At 46.6% G+C, this 22,685-nt stretch overlaps 1 pseudogene; it reads left to right on the forward strand.

Annotated features, from left to right (window-relative positions):
• The window catches only part of LOC115130558 (janus kinase and microtubule-interacting protein 1-like), a 33,149-nt pseudogene extending 10,761 nt beyond the window's left edge, over positions 1–22,388 (forward strand).
• The last annotated feature ends 297 nt before the right edge of the window (positions 22,389–22,685 follow it).

The raw sequence follows: 22,685 nt of genomic DNA on the forward strand, positions 1-22,685 counted from the left end.
GCTGCAGTAGTAGATGGTTCTCTCGGCTGCAGTAGTAGATGGTTCTTGGCTGCAGTAGTAGATGGTTCTCTCGGCTGCAGTAGTAGATGGTTCTCTCGGCTGCAGTAGTAGATGGTTCTCTCGGCTGCAGTAGTAGATGGTTCTCTCGGCTGCAGTAGTAGATGGTTCTCTCGGCTGCAGTAGTAGATGGTTCTCTCGGCTGCAGTAGTAGAAGGTTCTCTCGGCTGCCGTGGTAGTAGTAGAGTGGTTCTCTCGGCTGCCGTGGTAGTAGTAGAGGGTTCTCTCGGCTGCTGTAGTAGTAATAGTAGTAGAGGGTTCTCTCGGCTGCCGTAGTAGTAGTAATAGTAGTAGAGGGTTCTTTTGGCTGCGGTAGTAGTAGTAGAGGGTTCTCTCTGCTGCGGTAGTAGTAGTAGAGGGTTCTCTCTGCTGCGGTAGTAGTAGTAGAGGGTTCTCTCGGCTGCGGTGGTAGTAGTAGTAGAGGGTTCTCTCTGCTGCGGTGGTAGTAGTAGTAGAGGGTTCTCTCGGCTGCGGTGGTAGTAGTAGTAGAGGGTTCTCTCGGCTGCGGTGGTGGTAGTAGTAGTAGAGGGTTCTCTCGGCTGCGGTGGTAGTAGTAGTAGTAGTAGAGGGTTCTCTCGGCTGCGGTGGTAGTAGTAGTAGTAGTAGTAGTAGAGGGTTCTCTCGGCTGCGGTGGTAGTAGTAGTAGAGGGTTCTCTCTGCTGAGGTGGTAGTAGTAGTAGAGGGTTCTCTCGGCTGCGGTGGTAGTAGTAGTAGTAGAGGGTTCTCTCGGCTGCGGTGGTAGTAGTAGTAGAGGGTTCTCTCGGCTGCGGTGGTAGTAGTAGTAGAGGGTTCTCTCGGCTGCGGTGGTAGTAGTAGTAGTAGTAGAGGGTTCTCTCGGCTGCGGTAGTAGTAGTAGTAGAGGGTTCTCTCGGCTGCGGTAGTAGTAGTAGTAGAGGGTTCTCTCTGCTGCGGTGGTAGTAGTAGTAGTAGTAGTAGAGGGTTCTCTCGGCTGCGGTGGTAGTAGTAGTAGTAGAGGGTTCTCTCGGCTGCGGTAGTGGTAGTAGTAGTAGTAGAGGGTTCTCTCGGCTGCGGTAGTAGTAGTAGTAGTAGTAGAGGGTTCTCTCGGCTGCGGTAGTAGTAGTAGTAGTAGTAGAGGGTTCTCTCGGCTGCGGTGGTAGTAGTAGTAGTAGTAGAGGGTTCTCTCGGCTGCGGTGGTAGTAGTAAAGGGTTCTCTCGGCTGCGGTGGTAGTAGTAGTAGTAGTAGTAGTAGAGGGTTCTCTCGGCTGCGGTGGTAGTAGTAGTAGTAGTAGTAGTAGGGTTCTCTCGGCTAGAGGTCGACCGATTATGATTTTTCAACGCCCATACCGATTATTGGACGACCAAAAAAGCCGATACCGATTTAATCGGCTGACATAAAAAATGTATTTGTAATAATGACAATTACAACAATAGTGAATTAACACTTATTTTAACTTAATATAATGCATCAATCAAATCAATTTAGCCTCAAGTAGATAATGAAACATGTTCAATTTGGTTTAAATAATGCAAAAACAAAGTGTTGGAGAAGAACGTAAAAGTGCAATATGTGCTATGTAAGAAAGCAAACTTTTCAGTTCCTTGCTCAGAACATAAGAACATATGAAAGCTGGTGGTTCCTTTTAATATGAGTCTTCAATATTCCCAGGTAAGAAGTTTTAGATTGTAGTTATTATAGGACTATTTCCCTCTATACCATTTGTATTTCATTAACCTTTGACTATTGGATGTTCTTATCGGCACTTTAGTATTGCCAGTGTAACAGTATAGCTTCCGTCCCTCTCCTCGCTCCTCCCTGGGCTCAATCCACCAACACAACGACAACAGCCACCACATCGAAGCAGCGTTATCCATGCAGAGCAAGGGAAACAACCACCCCAAGGCTCAGAGCAAGTGATGTTTATTAGCGCGCGCTAACTAGCCAGCCATTTCACTTCGGTTACACCAGCTTCATCTCGGGAGTTGATAGGTTTGAAGTCATAAACAGTGCAATGCTTGACGCACAACGAAGAGCTGCTGGCAAAACGCACGAAAGTGCTGTTTGAATGAATGTTTATGTGCCTGCTTCTGCCTACCACCGCTCAGTCAGATACTTAGATACTTGTATGCTTGTATGCTCAGTCAGATTATATGCAACGCAGGACACGCTAGTTAATATCTAGTAAAATCATCAACCATGTGTAGTTAACTAGTGATTATGATTGTTTTTTATAAGATTATAAGGTTTAATGCTAGCTAGCAACTTACCTTGGCTTACTGCATTTGCGTAACAGGCAGTCTCCTTGTAGAGGGCTCTCTCGGCTGCGGCAGTGGTAGTAGAGGGCTCTCTCGGCTGCAGCAGTGGTAGTAGAGGGCTTTCTCGGCTGCGGCAGTGTTAGTAGAGGGTTCTCTCGGCTGCGGCAGTGGTAGTAGAGGTTTCTCGGCTGCGGCAGTGGTAGTAGAGGGTTCTATTAATGCGAGAGTGAGTAGAGGGCTCTCTCGGCTGCGGCAGTTGTAGTAGAGGGTTCTCTCGGCTGCGGCAGTTGTAGTAGAGGGTTCTCTCGGCTGCGACAGTGGTAGTAGAGGGCTCTCTCGGCAGCGGCAGTGGTAGTAGAGGGCTTTCTCGGCTGCGGCAGTGTTAGTAGAGGGCTTTCTCGGCTGCGGCAGTGTTAGTAGAGGGCTCTCTCGGCTGCGGCAGTAGTAGTAGAGGGTTCTCTCGGCTGCGGCAGTGGTAGTAGAGGGCTTTCTCGGCTGCGGCAGTGTTAGTAGAGGGCTTTCTCGGCTGCGACAGTGGTAGTAGAGGGCTCTCGGCTGCGGCAGTAGTAGTAGAGGGTTCTCTCGGCTGCGGCAGTGGTAGTAGAGGGCTTTCTCTCTGCGGCAGTGGTAGTAGAGGGCTCATAAACTGCGCAGTGTTAGTAGAGGGTTCTCTCGGCTGCGGCAGTGTTAGTAGAGGCTGTTTGGCTGCGGCAGTGTTTAGTAGAGGGCTCTCTCAGCTGCAGTCAGTAGTAGAGGGTTCTCTCGGCTGCGGCAGTGGTAGTAGAGGGCTTTCTCGGCTGCGGCAGTGTTAGTAGAGGGCTCTCTCGGCTGCGACAGTGGTAGTAGAGGGCTCTCTCGGCTGCGGCAGTAGTAGTAGAGGGTTCTCTCGGCTGCGGCAGTGGTAGTAGAGGGCTTTCTCGGCTGCGGCAGTGGTAGTAGAGGGCTTTCTCGGCTGCGGCAGTGTTAGTAGAGGGTTCTCTCGGCTGCGGCAGTGGTAGTAGAGGTTTCTCTCGGCTGCGGCAGTAGTAGTAGAGGGTTCTCTCGGCTGCGGCAGTGTTAGTAGAGGGCTTTCTCGGCTGCGGCAGTGTTAGTAGAGGGTTCTCTCGGCTGCGGCAGTGGTAGTAGAGGTTTCTCTCGGCTGCGGCAGTAGTAGTAGAGGGTTCTCTCGGCTGCGGCAGTAGTAGTAGAGGGTTCTCTCGGCTGCGGCAGTGGTAGTAGAGGGTTCTATCGGATGCGAGAGTGGTAGTAGAGGGCTCTCTCGGCTGCGGCAGTAGTAGTAGAGGGTTCTCTCGGCTGCGGCAGTTGTATTAGAGGGTTCTCTCGGCTGCGACAGTGGTAGTAGAGGGCTCTCTCGGCTGCGGCAGTAGTAGTAGAGGGTTCTCTCGGCTGCGGCAGTGGTAGTAGAGGGCTTTCTCTGCTGCGGCAGTGTTAGTAGAGGGCTTTCTCGGCTGCGGCAGTGTTAGTAGAGGGCTCTCTCGGCTGCGGCAGTAGTAGTAGAGGGTTCTCTCGGCTGCGGCAGTGGTAGTAGAGGGCTTTCTCGGCTGCGGCAGTGTTAGTAGAGGGCTTTCTCGGCTGCGGCAGTGTTAGTAGAGGGCTTTCTCGGCTGCGACAGTGGTAGTAGAGGGCTCTCTCGGCTGCGGCAGTAGTAGTAGAGGGCTTTCTCGGCTGCGGCAGTGTTAGTAGAGGGTTCTCTCGGCTGCGGCAGTGGTAGTAGAGGTTTCTCTCGGCTGCGGCAGTGGTAGTAGAGGGTTCTATCGGATGCGAGAGTGGTAGTAGAGGGCCCTCTCGGCTGCGGCAGTAGTAGTAGAGGGTTCTCTCGGCTGCGGCAGTGGTAGTAGAGGGCTTTCTCGGCTGCGGCAGTGGTAGTAGAGGCTCCTCTCGGCTGCGGCAGTGGTAGTAGAGGCTCCTCTCGGCTGCGGCAGTGGTAGTAGAGGCTCCTCTCGGCTGCGGCAGTGGTAGTAGAGGCTCCTCTCGGCTGCGGCAGTGGTAGTAGAGGGCTCTCTCGGCTGCGACAGTGGTAGTAGAGGGCTCTCTCGGCTGCGGCAGTGGTAGTAGAGGGTTCTCTCGGCTGCGGCAGTGGTAGTAGAGGGCTTTCTCGGCTGCGGCAGTGGTAGTAGAGGGCTTTCTCGGCTGCGGCAGTGGTAGTAGAGGGCTTTCTCGGCTGCGGCAGTGGTAGTAGAGGTTTCTCTCGGCTGCGGCAGTGGTAGTAGAGGGTTCTATCGGATGCGAGAGTGGTAGTAGAGGGCTCTCTCGGCTGCGGCAGTAGTAGTAGAGGCTCCTCTCGGCTGCGGCAGTGTTAGTAGAGGCTCCTCTCGGCTGCGGCAGTGGTAGTAGAGGCTCCTCTCGGCTGCGGCAGTGGTAGTAGAGGCTCCTCTCGGCTGCGGCAGTGGTAGTAGAGGCTCCTCTCGGCTGCGGCAGTGGTAGTAGAGGCTCCTCTCGGCTGCGGCAGTGGTAGTAGTAGAGTTGTAGTAGTAGAGGTTCTCTTGGCTGTAGTAGTAGTAGTTGTAGAGGGTTATCTTGGCTGTAGTAGTAGTAGTTGTAGAGGGTTCTCTTGGCTGTAGTAGTTGTAGAGGGTTCTCTTGGTTGTAGTAGTAGAGGATTCTGTTGGCTGTAGTAGTAGTAGTAGTAGAGGGTTCTCTTGGCTGTAGTAGTAGTAGTAGTAGTAGTAGTAGAGGGTTATCTTGGCTGTAGTAGCCCCACTCCCACCCTGCCCTGGCCAGACAGAATTTCATGCACGATGGAGCCTCTAAGCGGATCCCATGGAGAGGAATTGGATTATGATAAATGGCCGAGGAGCTGCCAGTATGCTCTCTGTGGGTGTTGAAATAGTGTGTGTATCTGTGTGAGCTCTGTGGATGTTGAAATGGTGTGTGTGTGTCTGTGTGAGCTCTGTGGATGTTGAAAGTGTCTGTGTGAGCATGTGTGGGTGTTTCCAGGTCTCATAATATGTTTTCCTCAAGCTCCACTCTGCTGGCCTATGATTTTTGTTTTCACATTACTTACCTGTTGTTCTTATCGCTCTCTGCAGGACAGACGGGGATCTTCAGCCAGTGATGTAGACAAGGATGATGAAGTTACATAGGGAAGGCTGTGTGGGGAGGAAGAGCATCGCCTGATTCTTCTCCACTTCCTCATCCCCTCTGAGTCGTGTCCTCTGATTGGGTGGGCGGAGCACAATGTCATCGACCACGCCCACCTCAGCCCCGCCTTCCAAGAAGACGCGTGGGAAGGAGAGGACGGAGGTCATGGGCGACTTACCGCAGACAGCCAATGAGGAGCTGAGGAACAAGCTGATGGATTTCCAGATAGAACTGCAGCAGGAGAAGGGCAAGGTAGGCCCGCCCCCTCTATACAATGATCCACTGTTAATTATAAACTGGGTGGTTCGAGCCCAGAATGTTGATTGGCTGACAGCCATGGTATATTAGACCATATACCACTGGTATGACAAAACATGTCTTTTTACTGCTCTAATTACGTTGGTATCCAGTTTATAATAGCAATAAGGCACCTCTGGGTTTTTTTGCTATATGGCCAATATACCTCGGCTAAGGTCTGTATCCAGGCACGTTGCGTTGTGCTTAAGAACAGCCCTTATCCGTGGTATGTTGGCCATATACCACACCTCCTTGGGCCTTATTGCTTAATGATACTATTAGGAAATCATTAACACTCTCTTTTTTCCTATTTCCCCTGCAAACCTCTCCTCCCCTTTGCCTCTCTCCTCCCCTGTCCTCTATCCCACCGTCCTCTCCTTCCGATGGGAAGGTCTCTAAGCTGAGAGAGCGTCTCCAGGAGCAGAGGCAAGCCAGGGAGCTGGAACAACACAAACACACAGTGGTCCTCACCGACCTCCGCGCCAAACTGCACGAGGAGAAGCTCCGCGAGCTGGCTTCCGCTCGCGAGTCGTTGGCACGGCAACACGAGTTGGAGCTATCACGTACCATTAAGATCCGCGACGGGGAGGTGCAGCGGCTCCAGGGGCTGGTCCATGCGCTAAGGGACGGGGCGGCTGACAAGCTGAAGAGCGCCCTGCTAGGAGAGGCCCGGGAGGAGGCCAGGAGGGCCTTCGATGGGGAGAGACTCAAACTGCAGCAGGAGGTAGGTTGACCTTGGGAATCAACTTGAATACAACTTGCATTGTTGTATTAGATTTAGTCATTTTTCCCCCCACGGTCAATCAGAATCACATCTTGTTTTCAGTATAAGAAGTTTGACTGTTTTAGTCTGGTTTTGAAAGTTCTTATTTAAAGAAACAGCGTCTTCTTTGTTTCTGGACTAGCAGAGTCATATGACATTACTATCTCCTGAATCATCTTAATTGCTTCAGGGTCCCAGTACTTGGAAGTGTATATACACTCTAATTGTGTCTGTTTGTGTATGTTCCCCTCAGGTCATGAAGCAGGAGACGGCACGGAAGCAGGTTGAGGAGGCTCTGGCTAATGCACTGCAGGCAGACAAGGCCAAAGCAGCCGACCTCCGAACAGCCTACCAGCAGCACCAGGATGAGATCAACCGCATCAAGAGAGACTGCGAGAGAGACATCCGAAGGGTGGTGAGTCGACCGTAACATGGCCGCCACGCCTTAACCCGATCACATAACCCCTGATTGATCCTAACCCACATCAAACAAGACCATGTGAGAGACGACATGGTTGTCTGGTGCTGAGTGACCTGAAAGTTAACCAAATTCCAAACCAACATAAACCATAGTTAAGTGAAACTGGTATTACCCTCAAGCAATAGACTGATTCCTCCGATCCTGTACTGCTGAGTTCCCTGCATGCACTTCCCTGTATGCACTCGATCTGATCAGTAGCTTGAATTGCACTGTGTCCTATGTTGATCTCCAGTTCTATTTCACACTGTGTAGTTTTGCTTTTCAGAGACCCAGGGAAGCACAGGGCCGTGAAAGAGGTATCTCTAACCTGTTTTACAGCCGGGCCATTTGACTAATATCATTTTACTGGGATAAGGAGAGGGAAAGGAGGCGAGAGTGAGCGGAGCAGTGAGATGAAGACCGGAAGAGAGAAGGGGGAGTGTGAACTAGGATTCATGAATGAATTACACTCAACGGCGTTGGTGTCGCATACCTGTTCGTTCACTCGTCTGTGGTTGGAAAAGGATGAGCCGTTGGTGGAGGAAGGGAACAATGGGGTAGAAAGAGAGTGCAGGTTGGGTTAAGGCGGGCGAGTTCCAGAGTGAACGTTTAGATGACTATCACCCTCTCTCTCCCCTTCTTTCTTTCTCATATCGCTCTTTGTCTCCCTCTCTCCTCCTCTCTATCCTCCCATCTTTCTTAGATGGATGAGCTGAAGGGGAAGGACCGCGTGGTGTCTGCGTTGGAGAGGGAGCTGGGGTTGCAGGCAGGTTATGCTCAGAAGCTCCAGCTGCAGAAGGAGGCTCTGGACGAGCAGCTGGGCCAAGTCAGGGAGGCAGAGAGGCACCACGGCAGTCCCAAGAGAGAGGTGGTCCCTACCCTGGGGGAAACCCAGGACTATATCAACAACCAGGTGAGGACAGCCCCATTTTTAAAATACACACACACACAGGCAAGGACACACTTGTGCACAAACACATTTTACTGACATGGTATTTTTCAAAAACCTGGTGGTCAACTCATTCACACATTGTCTTTGTCTCTAATCATCTCCCCAATTTCTCTCTCTCTCTCTGTCTCTCTCTCTATCTGTGTCTCTCTCTCTCTGTCTGTCTCTCTCAGGAGGTGGAAGATCTTCGGGATGCGAGGAGGTTCCAGCTGAAGATAGCTGAGCTCCACTCTGTTACCAGGAAGCTGGAGGACAGGAACGCACTGCTGGCAGATGAGAGGAACGAACTGGTGAGGAACACAAACACACACAGACAATAACTTGGTGGACATTGTAGGGATGTTATGTAAATGTGCAGGTATATAAAAATAGGTCTACACATCTCATCTGTCACTATTTCTCTTGTTTTCTCCCTCCATCTCTGTCAGTTGAAGAGGGTGCGTGAGGCAGAGAGTCAGATGAAGCCCCTGTTAGATAAGTATAAGAGGATGTCGAAGAAGAACGATGACCTCCTGCAGACTCTGCAGCGCATGGAGGAGAAACTCAAGAACCTCAGCAGAGAGAACGCAGAGATGGTGAGAGAACCAGAAATATCCTCTTTTGTCTACTTTCCTTGTCATGTCTCCTTTATGATGGGAAGAGGACACCATTTGGAAGTATTTGGATACCATTTGGAAGCCGGATATGAGGGTCCTGGGCTGGCGTGGTTACAAGTGATCTGGGGTTGTGAGGCCGGTTGGACGTACTGCCAAATTCTCTAAAATGATGCTGGTGGCGGATTATGGTAGAGAAATTAACATTAAATTATCTGGCAACAGCTCTGCTGGACATTCTAGCAGTCAGCATGTCAACTGCAGACATCTGTGGCATTGTGCTCTGTGACAAGACTGCACATTTTAGAGTGGCCTTTTATTGTCCCCCGCATGAGGTGCTCCTATGTAATGATTATTTTTAATCAGCTTCTTGATATGTCACACCTGTCAGGTGGATGGATTATATTGGCAAATGAGAAATGCTCCCTAACAGGAATGTAAACTAATTTGTGCACAACATTTGAGAGAAATAAGCTTTTTGTGCATATGGAACATTTCTGGGAACTTTTATTTCAGCTCATGAAACATGAGCGTTTTTATATTTTTGAACAGTATACATTGTACAGTAGGTACCATGTGAGATTTGTAATTGCTCTGTGAAATGGAGGGAAAGGGAGACCTCCAGTGGACATTGAGAAAAAGCATCAAGATTATTAGGTAGCAGCATCTGTGTGACTGCAGTATTTGCAATTCTCCTTGATTACAAAGTCACCTTGCACAACTTAAAGTTACGTTATGTTTCAGGAAATCCTGTCTCTCTTGACCTCACTGCTCGAGTTGCCTAACCCTGAGAATGTCCCTCACTCCCTCCCTCTCAGAAGGAGAAGGCACACTCTCGTTCCCAGCAGCCCCAGCAGCTGAAGAGGCCTACCTCCCTGACAGACCTAAGCCATGCCCACGAGGAACAGGAAGTGGAGTTCCTCAAGCTTCAGGTTGCCGAGCAACGAGGCATCATCGACGAACTCACGCAGGTTAGGGAGACGGACACACAGACATTCACACTGCAGTTTATCTGATCTTTAAATCACCCGAGCTTCCAAATAACAGGGCATTGACAGATCCTTATTGTAGTGAGATTAGTGAATCAGGCAGCCGACTAGCTCATACGCTCATAAACAAAGAGAGGGCCATTTTGTTGAATTTTACCAGAGCACATTGAAACAGTAGGATAAAATGGGTGCCGTTAGGGTCAGTGAACTGTTGGGTAACATGTTGGTCCTCTGTACACCTGGGCTGCCCTCCAGACCCTCACCAACCACCCACCACCCTCTCTCTCCTTTCTAATCACCTTAAATCAGAGCCTTGCTGAAAATTCACTCATTTGCATGATGTTCTGCTGGCTCCTTGCCTCTGATTTAAGGTGTTGTACACACAACTCTTTGTCATAATCTCTTGACCCTGCTTCTGTTGAGAATCCTACTCGTCTCACTTTTTAACATGGGTGCATTTTGACAAGCCTAAATCACACCGTATTCCGATTCTGTCTCCAGTAATTCACACGCAGGGGATGATAGATGGCCTAGATTAGTACAATTAGTTTGTCAGGTTAAGGATCAGTCCCACATCAAACAAAGCATTCTCATACGTACACAATGCATGTGGTGTGGAGTCGAAATCCTAAACTGTCCTCTGCTCCTTTTTGGCACAGGAACGTGACAGACTGATGCTCTGCAAAAATAACCGAAGAAAAACCCTCAAACTACCACCTAAAGTAGGACTACTGCTCCCTTTCTATCTGTGTGTTTGTGTTTGTATACATGGGTTTTTTGTTTTCTAGCACTAGGCGTTTCTTTGTTGTGTTATCTATCTCTGGTCACACACTGTTGATCCTGTGGTGTTGTCACTTAGCAACTGTCTCTTCCCATGATGCCGATGCACTGGTTCTGTGTAATTGGGCTCAATGGAGAACTATGTGTGTTTTTGATTTGTCTTTGTGTAGTTTGTGTGCGCGCAACAGTGTGACTGTGTGTGTTTATAATTGGGCTCATAGGGGAACGATGACACCTGTTGTTCAGCTCAGAATGATAGGTAGATAAGGTGTTGATGAGGAGGCACGATTAGCGCAATTGGGCTGGGTTCTCAAAAGAGTTTGCAGAGTCAGTGATGTATGTTAAGCGAGAAGGTGATGGAAGATTCAACACACTCCCTGCATCTATAACTGGAGCTAGCTATTGGGACTCTCACTCTGAAACGGATAACGGCGACGAGAACGCTCCACTCTCAAACTGGGACGGTCGAGACTATTAACCTCAAACGTCAATTAGGACTCTCAAACTGGGAATGGAACAGAACACACTTATGGAAAGAGTTTGACTGGAATGGAAAAGTGTTCCACTGCTACCTCGCAGGCCTGGAGACGATCTTAAAGATCATCCAGTTTTTTTTCTTCTCCCTTCGGGAGGAGTGAATGCTAGTTAACACTCCTCTCTCGCTCCGTCTTTGTCTGCGGAGTGCGCGACTGAGACACGGTTGTGCGTCAGGGCTCAGTGCTCGAGGACTGGCACGTACAGTGTAGATTGCCTTGGAAGATACTATATTTGTCCGGGGGGTTCTAGTATAACAACAGTATGTATGAGTACTTCCAGCTCATCCTCTACTTCTCCTTCTTTATCGGCCTGTGTGCTATGGTCTGTCTCTACTTCTCTGGTTGTCAGGAGATGACCTACAAACACGATGGTAAGGACTTTATTGTAGTGTAGTAACCATTTTGAGTTGACTGAGTGGATTGGACCTGAACATAATGGGAAAGATACGGTGGTTTTAGGGAATGTTGTTGAGTCTATAACATCAATGGGAAGGACGAGGTTAGCCTTTCTTTTTAGAGAATATTGTGAGGAGAGTTTTGGTTTCTAAATCCGATGGTAAGGAATATGGAAGTGAGGTATTTTTTGCTACCGATCTTCACAACCTACTCCACACTTTCAAAGTGAATGGAAAATATTAGAACAAATGTGTTTCCAAATGTAATAGAAAAAGATCTGAGAGTTAATATTTGGTGGAAGCACCTTTGCCAGCTGTGAATAATTTTAAATACGATTCTACCAACTCTGCACAACTCTTAGGGAAACATACTGTATATCCATTGTTTTTGACAAAATTGCTCAAGTTCAATACATTTGGTTGGGAATCATTGATGGACAGCAATATTTAAACCTCGTCTCTGATTTTTCCAGCCGATCTAAGTCCAGACTGAGATTGGACCATTCTGGAACACTCAACACCTCTTGAAAAGCCATTCTGGTGTGTCTTTGGCATTAAAATATGTGTGATTTTATAGCTGAAACATGTCATTATCTCAGGGTTAGGTTTTCAAAGTTCTACAATGGGTTTTCCTCATTCTTTTTACCTGGGCTTTGCTCCTTTCATATTTATTTTGATCCTGATAAATTCCTCAGGCCCTGCCGGTGACAAGCATACATGATGCTGCCACCACAATACTAGACAATACAGCGGGTTTCACTCTGTTGTGCTATATTGGATTTGAATACCTAATCCTGGGATATAGTTTTTAAGGTGAACAATTACACAAAAGTTAATGCCAATGACATAGCTTTCCAAGAGGTGTTGAGTGTTCCTGAGTGGTCCAGTCTCAGTCCTGACTTAAATTTGCTTGAAAGTCAGAGACAAGCTTTGAATATTGCTGTCCGTCAATGATTCCCAACCAAAATTTCCTGAGCCTGAGCATTTTTTGACAACAACAATTAATATACTGTATGTTGCCCTCAGAGTTGTGCAAGGCTGGTAGGATATTATTCAAAAATGATTCACAGCTGTAACGGTTCTTCCACCAAGTATTCACTCTTGCATTGATTGCATTTCTTCACACTCATCTCCATTTTTGTATTAATAAAACAAAATGTCTAACTTTAAAGTGTGGAGTATGTTGTGTAGATCTGTAGGAAAATGTCATCCTTTTTAGATGTAATTTTAAGGCAACCGCATCTGATTTAAGGGATGGGTAGACTTTCAGTCGGCACTATGTGAGTGTTCTATATAAGAATGGGTGTTTTTTTTGTGAGTGTGCAAGTCAATATGTTACAGATCCTCTTGCCCCCCCCCCCCCCCCCACCACATCTTCTCTCTCTCTCTCTCCAGAGGCATGTTGTGGAGACGTATTTTGGATTTGACGAGGAGTCTGTGGACTCTGAAACGTCCTCTCTGACCTCTTACATCACTGACCTCACGGACCGTACCCCGCTACACCCGAGGAGGACCTGGAAGACGTAAGTGTGTGTCTGTGGCCTTTACTCAATTGGATTTGCTCAACTCCTGCATCCTCTCTCCTCCGTCCTTTCTGGGATCCTTTTGAAATTAAATAACTCTCCTTCTCCAATCGTGCGTCATCAGGCAAATAATTTTTACAGGGTGGAATCCCAAAATACATTTCTAAAGTGATGAATAAATGTAGCTGGTTGTGCAAGACATTTTGTAGATAAAAAGGATAAGTAGCACATCGTTTTTAAATGTTTGCATGCTTTACTCATTCATGAAAGCAATAGCTGATTTTAAAGGGGGTGTGGCAGATTTCAAAACTCGGGAAGGATACACTTGTGCTTCCTCACGAAAAGGAGGCTATTGAGGAGGTGAGGATAAAGGAGCTGGAAGTGGGTAAACGCTTGTGCAAATTGAATGGTGTTCAGGTGTGTGTTTGACCCTGTCTCTGTTCCTCCAGGGTGTATCTCGTGAAGAGGCAGAACTGCGGTTCAGACAGCTGACCAGAGAGTACCAGGCTCTCCAGCGGGCCTACGCCCTCCTGCAGGAACAGGCTGGGGGGTCGCACGACGCTGAGAGAGAAGCCAGGGTTAGTAGCTTTATACTTTGACTCCTACCCCTTTATGACCCCTAACACCTTCCCCTAAAATCTATCCATAAACTCCTGATGTGACCATCACTGTCTCAAAACACGAGTACAATATTTAATATGCTTTGTTCTTGAAGGGCTGCAGGATGTACAGGCTTTTGTTCCAGCCCAGCACTAACTCTATTCAACTAATTTGACTCTGGCCTCTGTTCCTGTTCCCGCAGAACCGTGAGCAGTTGCAGGCGGATCTAATAGGCTGCAAGGCAAAGATTGGCGACCTGGAGAAGGCATTAGCTGAGAGGGGGCAGGTAAAGGAGAAAAAGGGCGGGGAGAAGACTGGGAGGTCTCTTGGCTGCTCCGCTTTCATTGACCCTGCTGCTTGTCTGTCTGGGGGCTTTGCTTTTGGCCTGGTGCTACGCCGACCGGATCTTCTGCAGAATCCTGTGATGTCGCTCTGATGTCACAACTCTGCCCTATTTGCATGCTCCAACCATTGTTGACACTGGAAAAGAGCCAATCGGCATTAGATCTACTCATGATCAAATTGATGGAATGTTACGGCACGCCAAACAAATCCACCAATCATACCAAATTATACCATTTACAGACATGACTATGACAGACACAAGGTCGATTAATAAAATTTAAAAAAAAATCACATTATGTGGAAATCATCTTACTACATTCCTCTAAAGATATGTCAATTTGATTATTTCCATGTTTTAAGCAATCAATTTGTAAAATCACAGAGTGAAATATATGTAGTGAAGACTATCTGGATTTGGGGTCAAAACCAATGGATAGCGAATGCAGATCGCATAAGTGTTCAATCTGATTGTTGAATGCTCAGAATGATTTAATTCGATTGAACAGATCTACGACTGGGCAGCGTTTCACAGAGGTCAGAACTCCTAGCTACCTCCTGTCATTCTCTATTACCTGTTGCATGCGTCACATTGGTTTACTGCGTGTTACCGTTTTGTGCCACTGTGGCCTTGTTGCACTGCTCACACATCTGGGGGGGGTCAATATTCCTGTTCCTCTGATCTGCATGTTGTTCACTGTAATAATGGTGGTGTCCTTCCTCTCTGTTTTCATTTTTTGTTCAATAAAGCCATGCTACACCACTTTCCTCAGTTTGTCTTATGCTGTTGACGGTTTGAAATCATTATTTCACTTATTTTGGGCTCGTGAGTCTTTGTTGTAAAGCTCAGGTAGGGGCTGGATCTGTTAGGGTTTTGGTGCTTTATGTATGTTCAGTATCCCTTCTGGGTGGCATGGTTCTCTTTTTCTCCCCTGTGATTCTGTGTTGTGATGCTTTTGTTTTCGTCTGAGACGTGTGTGACTGTGTGTGTTTCTCCAGGACTCTAAGTGGGTGGAGGAGAAGCAGTACCTCATCAGGGCCAATCAGGAACTCCACGACAAGGTAAGACGCCTCCTACTTCCTCTGTCACTCAACACTGTCCTGTGAGCCATCTGGAAGGAAAGAACACGAGGATGTGGCACATTTTGAGTGTATACTTTAATATGTGTGTGTGTGTGTGTGTTTTGTAGATGTGTGTGTTACAGCAGGCTGAGTTGAAGCTGCAGGCAGAGGTGCAGGACTCGAGGGACCAGAATGAGCTGCTGGAATTCAGAGTGCTAGAGCTGGAAGTAAGAGAGTGTACGACCATCAAACTGTCCCCAGGGGGTGACACCGGCCTGCACACCCGACGCAGGACCTACATACAGTGACCAGAATACACACACACACACACACACTACTGTGCTTCGACCCATTGTATGTACCCTGTATTTCCTCGTTTTGCTTTCTGACTGCCTTACCATCCCCACTGAACTGGAAACTTGTATTTTTGAAGTTGAAAGATGTACAAGAATGTTGTCTTAAGTGAGATGAATATAAATTTGTATGGAATAAAATGTATTTAAGTTCACCATCCACCCCATATTTGTTCATTTGTCTCCCCTCCCTGCATGTAGTTAAGTTTTATTTACTTTCATAAACAAATGTACGTTTATTTCAGTTTTATACATGACTTTCAAACCATTAGTCGCACATGTCCTGGATTCTTTTTAAATGTTCTCAACAGAAGATTGACTGCATAGCTTTCCACCTTTTCAGGTTTCACTTGTTTCAATCACACTGCCTCCAACAACTGATATAGGATCAGTGTCTTTTGTTATGACATCATAGAATATATACTCTATCACTTCAAGATGAGATCAAATCAACTCATAATACACAGACTCCTAAGGAAGGGTGGACCCATAACGGACCCAAAGATCTTCAGTCACTTACACACTCGTACATTTGAATATGTTTTAAAACCCCATTTTCTTTGGTTTGAGTCGCGTTTATAAACATGTTTCTCCACCCACCTTATTTGGACAGATTCTGAGCATGCTATCCTCATCATGTAAGTACTGTACATCATTCAGTTCCCAACCATGATCCATTCACTTAACACTCACCAACCTACCCAATCAGAATGTTTGTTGGATTGTGCTGTCTCTTTAGGGGGCTGACTTTTGTGGCACACGGATGGGGAGGATTGTGTGTGTGTACGAGGGTGGGGTTAACTGTCTGTGTTGTCCAATAGGAGAGGGAACGCAGGTCTCCTGCCATGGGCTTCCACATGACCACCTTCCCAGAGAACACCAACAGCGCTCTGCAGATATACTGTCATCAGGAGGGCATCAAGGTATCTCTCTCTCTCTGTCTGTCTCGCTCTTCCCCTCTCGCTCTCTCTCCTTATATGAACTGGATGTGTGAACCCTCTTTAGGATGTGGTTATTCCAGATCTGATGAAGAAGCTGGATATCCTGGGAGATAATGGGGTGAGTTCACATTAGTCTCCACTCTTCCTAATGCTCTTAGTAAAACTCACAGGGCTAATTTTACTTCTCAATTAAAACCTTAAATACTTTCATTCTCCCCCCCCCATCCTCTATCCCTTTATTTTCTCTTCCTCTCCAGAACTTGCGTAATGAGGAGCAGGTTGTCGTCATTCAGGCGAGGACGGTTCTCTCAATGTGTGAGAAGGTCAGTCTCTCTCCTCCTCATCGCCACTCAGCCTGCCTTTACTGACACCTACTGGTCATATTCATTATCTACTGTGGAATTCATTCTCGCTCTCTCTCCATAGTGGTTAAAGCAGATAGACAGCACAGAGGCAGCCCTGACCCAGAAGATGATTGACCTGGAGAATGAGAAGGTGAGAGGAAAAAGACAAACTGAACACGCATCAGTGGTTCTTCTACAACTTCCACATACGGTACACGACACCGTTGTCTTGATGTGAAATCCTATCGTGTGATGTCAAATCCTGGGATGTCATATCCTCTGTGCTGTGGCTGTTCCAGGACCTGTTCAGTAAGCAGAAGGGCTTCCTGGAGGAGGAGCTGGACTACAGGAAGCAGGCCCTGGATCAGGCCTACATGGTACGACACAGCAGCACGATGGGACAGGACACTCTACAGCTGTCTCCTGCTTGTAGGAACATGGGTGCTTGTCCTCTGTAGCTCAGTTGGTAGAACATGGTGCCTTTAATGTTACGATAGTGGGTTCGATTCCTGGGACCGCCCGTACGTAAAAATGTATCCACAAATGACTAAGTCGCTTTAGATAAAAGCATCTGCTGGATGGCATTTATTGTTCTAATATTATAAAACCCAATGGTCATTATATTATCGAGCACCAGTTCTAATCAAGATCACATTTAGTTTCGTAAAGTGCGAGCATGTTGTAGGCCTTCATCTAGACACGCTGTCAGCCCTATAGCTGATGTAAACCCATCAAACATCACAAACCCAGAGACCAAACCCTGTTTGTGTTGTCGGGATACTGCATCTTTTACCTCAATGAATCCCTGTTTGCACTGGGTACTAAAGGACAGAAAGAGACATGCCCTACTGAGTGGGGAAGTATGGCTGAGCGTTCACTGTTCAGACATATCCCTAGTACTTTAAGACTCAATGCCCGAGGGAAATGTTTGATTCTAATGAGAAGGTGTTTTGGAGGGAACAAACGTAGGCTATAGATGTGTGAATGCCTGAGTACGGAGTAAAGGCATATAAACAGCCCATATGTTTTATGTTCTTCAAATCCCTAACTGGATTCAAGACTCACTGCCACCATATACAGTGGGGCAAAAAAAGTATTTAGTCAGCCACCAATTGTGCAAGTTCTCCCACTTAAAAAGATGAGAGGCCTGTAATTTTCATCATAGGTACACTTCAACTATGACAGACAAAATGAGAAAAAAAATCCAGAAAATCACATTGTAGGATTTTTAATGAATTTATTTGAAAATTATGGTGGAAAATAAGTATTTGGTCACCTACAAACAAGCAAGATTTCTGACTCTCACAGACCTGTAACTTCTTCTTTAAGAGGCTCCTCTGTCCTACACTCGTTACCTGTATTAATGGCACCTGTTTGAACTTGTTATCAGTATAAAAGACACCTGTCCACAACCTCAAACAGTCACACTCCAAACTCCACTATGGCCAAGACCAACGAGCTGTCAAAGGACACTAGAAACAAAATTGTAGACCTGCACCAGGCTGGGAAGACTGAATCTGCAATAGGTAAGCAGCTTGGTTTGAAGAAATCAACTGTGGGAGCAAATATTAGGAAATGGAAGACATACAAGACCACTGATAATCTCCCTCGATCTGGGGCTCCACGCAAGATCTCATCCCGTGGGGTCAAAATGATCACAAGAACGGTGAGCAAAAATCCCAGAACCACACGGAGGGACCTAGTGAATGACCTGCAGAGAGCTGGGACCAAAGTAACAAAGCCTACCATCAATAACACACTACACCGCCAGGGACTCAAATCCTGCAGTGCCAGACGTGTCCCCCTGCTTAAGCCAGTACATGTCCAGGCCTGTCTGAAGTTTGGTAGAGAGCATTTGGATGATCCAGAAGAAGATTGGGAGAATGTCATATGGTCAGATGAAACCAAAATATAACTTTTTTGGTAAAAATTCAACTCGTCGTGTTTGGAGGACAAAGAATGCTGAGTTGCATCCAAAGAACACCATACCTACTGTGAAGCATGGGGGTGGAAATATCATGCTTTGGGGCTGTTTTTCTGCAAAGGGACCAGGATGACTGATCCGTGTAAAGGAAAGAATGAATGGGGCCATGTATCATGAGATTTTGAGTGAAAACCTCCTTCCATCAGCAAGGGCATTGAAGATGAAACGTGGCTGGGTCTTTCAGCATGACAATGATCCCAAACACACCGCCCGGGCAACGAAGGAGTGGCTTCGTAAGAAGCATTTCAAGGTCCTGGAGTGGCCTAGCCAGTCTCCAGATCTCAACCCCATAGAAAATCTTTGGAGGGAGTTGAACGTCCGTGTTGCCCAGCAACAGCCCGAAAACATCAATGCTCTAGAGGAGATCTGCATGGAGGAATGGGTCAAGATACCAGCAACAGTGTGTGAAAACCTTGTGAAGATTTACAGAAAATGTTTACCCAACAAAGGGTATATAACAAAGTATTGAGAAACTTTTGTTATTGACTAAATACTTATTTTCCACCATCAAATTTTCTCTGTCATATTTGAAGTGTACCTATGATGAAAATTACAGGCCTCATCTTTTTAAGTGGGAGAACTTGCACAATTGGTGGCTGACTAAATACTTTTTGCCCCACTGTAAGTCAAATCAAATTGTATTGGTCACATACACATGATTCACGGATTTTAATGCGAGTGTAGCAAAATGCTTGTGCATCTAGTTCCGACAATGCTCCCTCTGCTGTTTCCTGAAGTCCACGATCATCTCCTTTGTTTTGTTGACGTTGAGTGAGAGGTTATTTTCCTGGCACCACACTCCGAGGGCCCTCACCTCCTCCCTGTAGACCGTCTCGTCGTTGTTGGTAATCAAGCCTAAAACTGTAGAGTCTTGAAACTTGATGATTTAGTTGGAACCGTGCTTGGCCACGCAGTCATGGGTGAACAAGGAGTACAGGAGAGGGCTGAGAACGCACCCTTGTAGGGCCCCAGTGTTGAGGATCAGCGGGGTGGATATGTTTCCTGCCTTCACTACCTCGGGGGGCTGTCTGAATGTCCAGCACCCTGTTGTACAGGGTGGGGTCGAGACCCTGGGTCTCGAGCTTAATGACGAGTTTGGAGGGTACCATGGTATTAAATACTGAGCTGTTGTCAATGAACAGCATTCTTACACAGGTATTCCTCTTGTCCAGATGGGATAGGGCAGTGTGCAGTGTCATGGCGATTGCATCGTCAGTGGACCTATTGGGGTGGTAAGCAAATTGAACTGGGTCTAGGGGTATCAGGTAGGGTGGAGGTGATATGCTCCTTGACTAGTCTCTCAAAGCACTTCATGATGACAGAAGTGAGTGCAAAGGGACGATAGTCATTTAGTTCAGGTACCTGAGCTTTCTTGCGAACAGGAACAATGGTGTCCATCTTGACGCATGTGGGGACTGTAGACTGGGATAGGGAGCGATTGAATATGTCCGTAAACACACCAGCCAGCTGGTCTGCGCATACTCTCGGCTAGGGATGCCGTCTGGGCCAGCAGCCTTGCGAGTGTTACCACTTATAAAGTTAGGCAACAGTAAGAGTATGTAGCATTCACTCCCATTTATACATTTTATTCAGTGTTTTTTGGTGTGTATTTGTGTTTTTAGTTCCACTTTATATTGTGTCAGTAGAAGCATGTATTTACATGGTAACTACACTGGCGTAATAAGACAAAGTTGTAAGTACTATGTAACAAAGTGTACTTAGCACCTACACTTTAGTTACTATGCAATTGCCATGAACAACACATCATTATAGCAACACTAGATATAAAGTGGAACAGTGTTTTCCCATCTATGCCATGATCACAGTGGCATGCCTGTGTGTGTGTGTGGCTGTATGACAGAGGATCGCGGAGCTGGAGGCTACGCTGTATAACGCTCTGCAGCAGGAGCCCGGGGGGCGTGCGGTGGCAGAGTCTCTGTCCGACAGGCAGAGGGAGGAGCTGGGGCTAGCCGTGGACAAACTGCGGAGGCAGATACTCAGGCAGAGCCGCCAGTATGACAGTCAGATCTTACAGGAGCGCATGGAGCTCCTACAGCAGGCCCAGCAGGTAAGGAAAGGCCTTAACCTGCAGCCGCCACAGAGAAAAGATGCAGTATCCCTCCCTCCCTCTACATGTATGAGTGTTGGTGTATTTGTATAAAGATGCAGTATCACTCCTGCTTTTGTGTGTGTGTGTGTGTGTGTGTGTGTGTGTGTGTGTGTGTGTGTGGTTATATTTTGTGTATTCCTCCAAATGTCAGCATTTCACAGAAGCCCTATCCAGAATTCTAATCGTCTTCATACGTCTCACCTCGCAACTAAAAATCTTACACTCAACGTAACACGTCTTATCTGAACCTTTTTTGTTATTATTTGAAATGCAACCTTTATTTAACTAGGCAAGTCAGTTTACAATGACGGACTACCCGGGAACAGTGGGTTTAACTGCCTTGTTCAGGGGCAGAACGAAGGACTTTTACCTTGTCAGCTCGGGGATTCGATCTAGCAACCTTTCGGGTTACTGGCCCAACGCTCTAACCACTAGGCTACCTGCCGCCCTAATCTTAACCTTATGCTATCCCATTGCTTCAGAAACGAACCGTCGTCTTTCTAATCTATAACACCATAACAGTTTACTAAAAACATCAATTCTAAAAATGAACATTCTCTGTAACTGACCTGCAGTTGAGCGATTCTTCCCAGTCAGTGGTCTCCTCCACCAGCTGTTCTGGTTGCAATTTTAGGATCTCACACTAATCACAACCCTTAAAACGGCTCTTTTCCAGGCCCCGCCTCCTCTCTGGCTGACTCAGCTGTCTTGTGGTTTTGACCTAAGCAGCTTTTAGCATTCAGGTCAGCCATGCAAATGTGATCAGTGTGCTTCCAGTGTTTCATAACTCTATCAGGAGCATAGAAATGGTATTAAATGACTCTTCGTATTCCTAATTCTATGATCAGGAGTACCTACCAGAGGATTGGGACTGTTAATGGGTCCAGTGAAGGCTCTTGGATTCCACACAGAGTGTGTTCGTCTCAAATGCCAGTTCTTTCTCATCAGCCTGTAGTGTTTAAAGGGGCAATCTGCAGTTGCTACAAACATTTTTAGACTTTTAGTCCCTGTAATCATAGCTCTGTCCATGAGTTTGAGAGTGGCACATTTCTCCAGCACAATCCCTCCTCTGTTATTGTTCGAACTGCAGATTTCCCCCTTTTGAAGGATGGGGAAGTTGTAGAGGGAAGCAGGGCCAGTGTAGCCAATATCTTCTTTCAGTCAACAAATCAGATCCTGGTCTTACAGGACAAAGTTCCACTCGCTCGTTGTCACGGCAGTGGGATTTTATGACTCTGCAACAGCTGCCATGGTAACATGGTAGGAGCACAGGTTTTTGGGAATATGTGGAAACAGACTCTGTGTAGCAACCATAACCATTTTCATTTTCGACTTCAACTGTGAAGATAATGACAGACCGTAAGGCCACACATTATCCATGTGAACTATCGTATGCTGCCTGTCATAAGTATGACGTTGACCTCCTGAACTCTCGGTTCTGTGTTGTTTGCGTTGCAGAGAATAAGGCAGTTGGAAGACATGATTGAGATGCAAAAGAGACAAGTAAAGGAAATAGAAGAAAAGGTAGAGTTTCATAGTGATGAATGTGGTGGGGCATGGGAGCATGAAGACCGACTTTTTTAAAATGTATTTTTATTATTCAAGATAACAGTAACACTTGTCTTCTTTTCTCTCCTTTTATCACTATTTTCAATTCTTCATTTCTTTTCTTTTTGTAGTTTTTGTTCCTCTTTTTGTTTTTCTCTCTAGCTTTTATTCTTTGGCCTTAATGACACTGACATGGACCGACAACAGGTAAATGATACACACCTACACAACCGTCATAATACTGTGTAATAACATGTATGATTTTGAAGGCCATTTGTCTGTTTTCACAGGCGCTCAGGTGGAGAGTGAGGAAGAGAAACACAACATATTTGTTTTTTTGTTCATGCATTTATAGATGGTTCACAAACCTTATATGGCCTTTTTGATACACGTGCACTTTTGTGGAAAACACTTACCTGGAATGCAAAACAAAACCATGACTCTGAAAAGTGAACAAATATCAGAGACATGTAAAAGAGGTATATCAGAGATTTTTTTTTTTTTATAACGGAAATGTCCCCTACCATTTTTGGAAGTGGAACATTTAGCCAAACTCTAACGTGAGTTCTAAAAAGCAAGAACATTGTAACTGGAACTCTGAAGCAGGTCAATAAAGGAACAGAGGAACTGAGATGGAGACAGTGCCTCAGATGGATTTAGAGCCAGACAACGAAAGAGTGCAATCGTAGTGGAGGAAGGAGAAAGAGTTGATTCAAAAAAGCAGGACGATTTCCAAACAGACGAGCCAAGTCCTGGGCATTCCCA

Source organism: Oncorhynchus nerka, linkage group LG6 (assembly GCF_034236695.1).
Source record: "Oncorhynchus nerka isolate Pitt River linkage group LG6, Oner_Uvic_2.0, whole genome shotgun sequence".
Lineage (NCBI taxonomy): Eukaryota > Metazoa > Chordata > Actinopteri > Salmoniformes > Salmonidae > Oncorhynchus > Oncorhynchus nerka.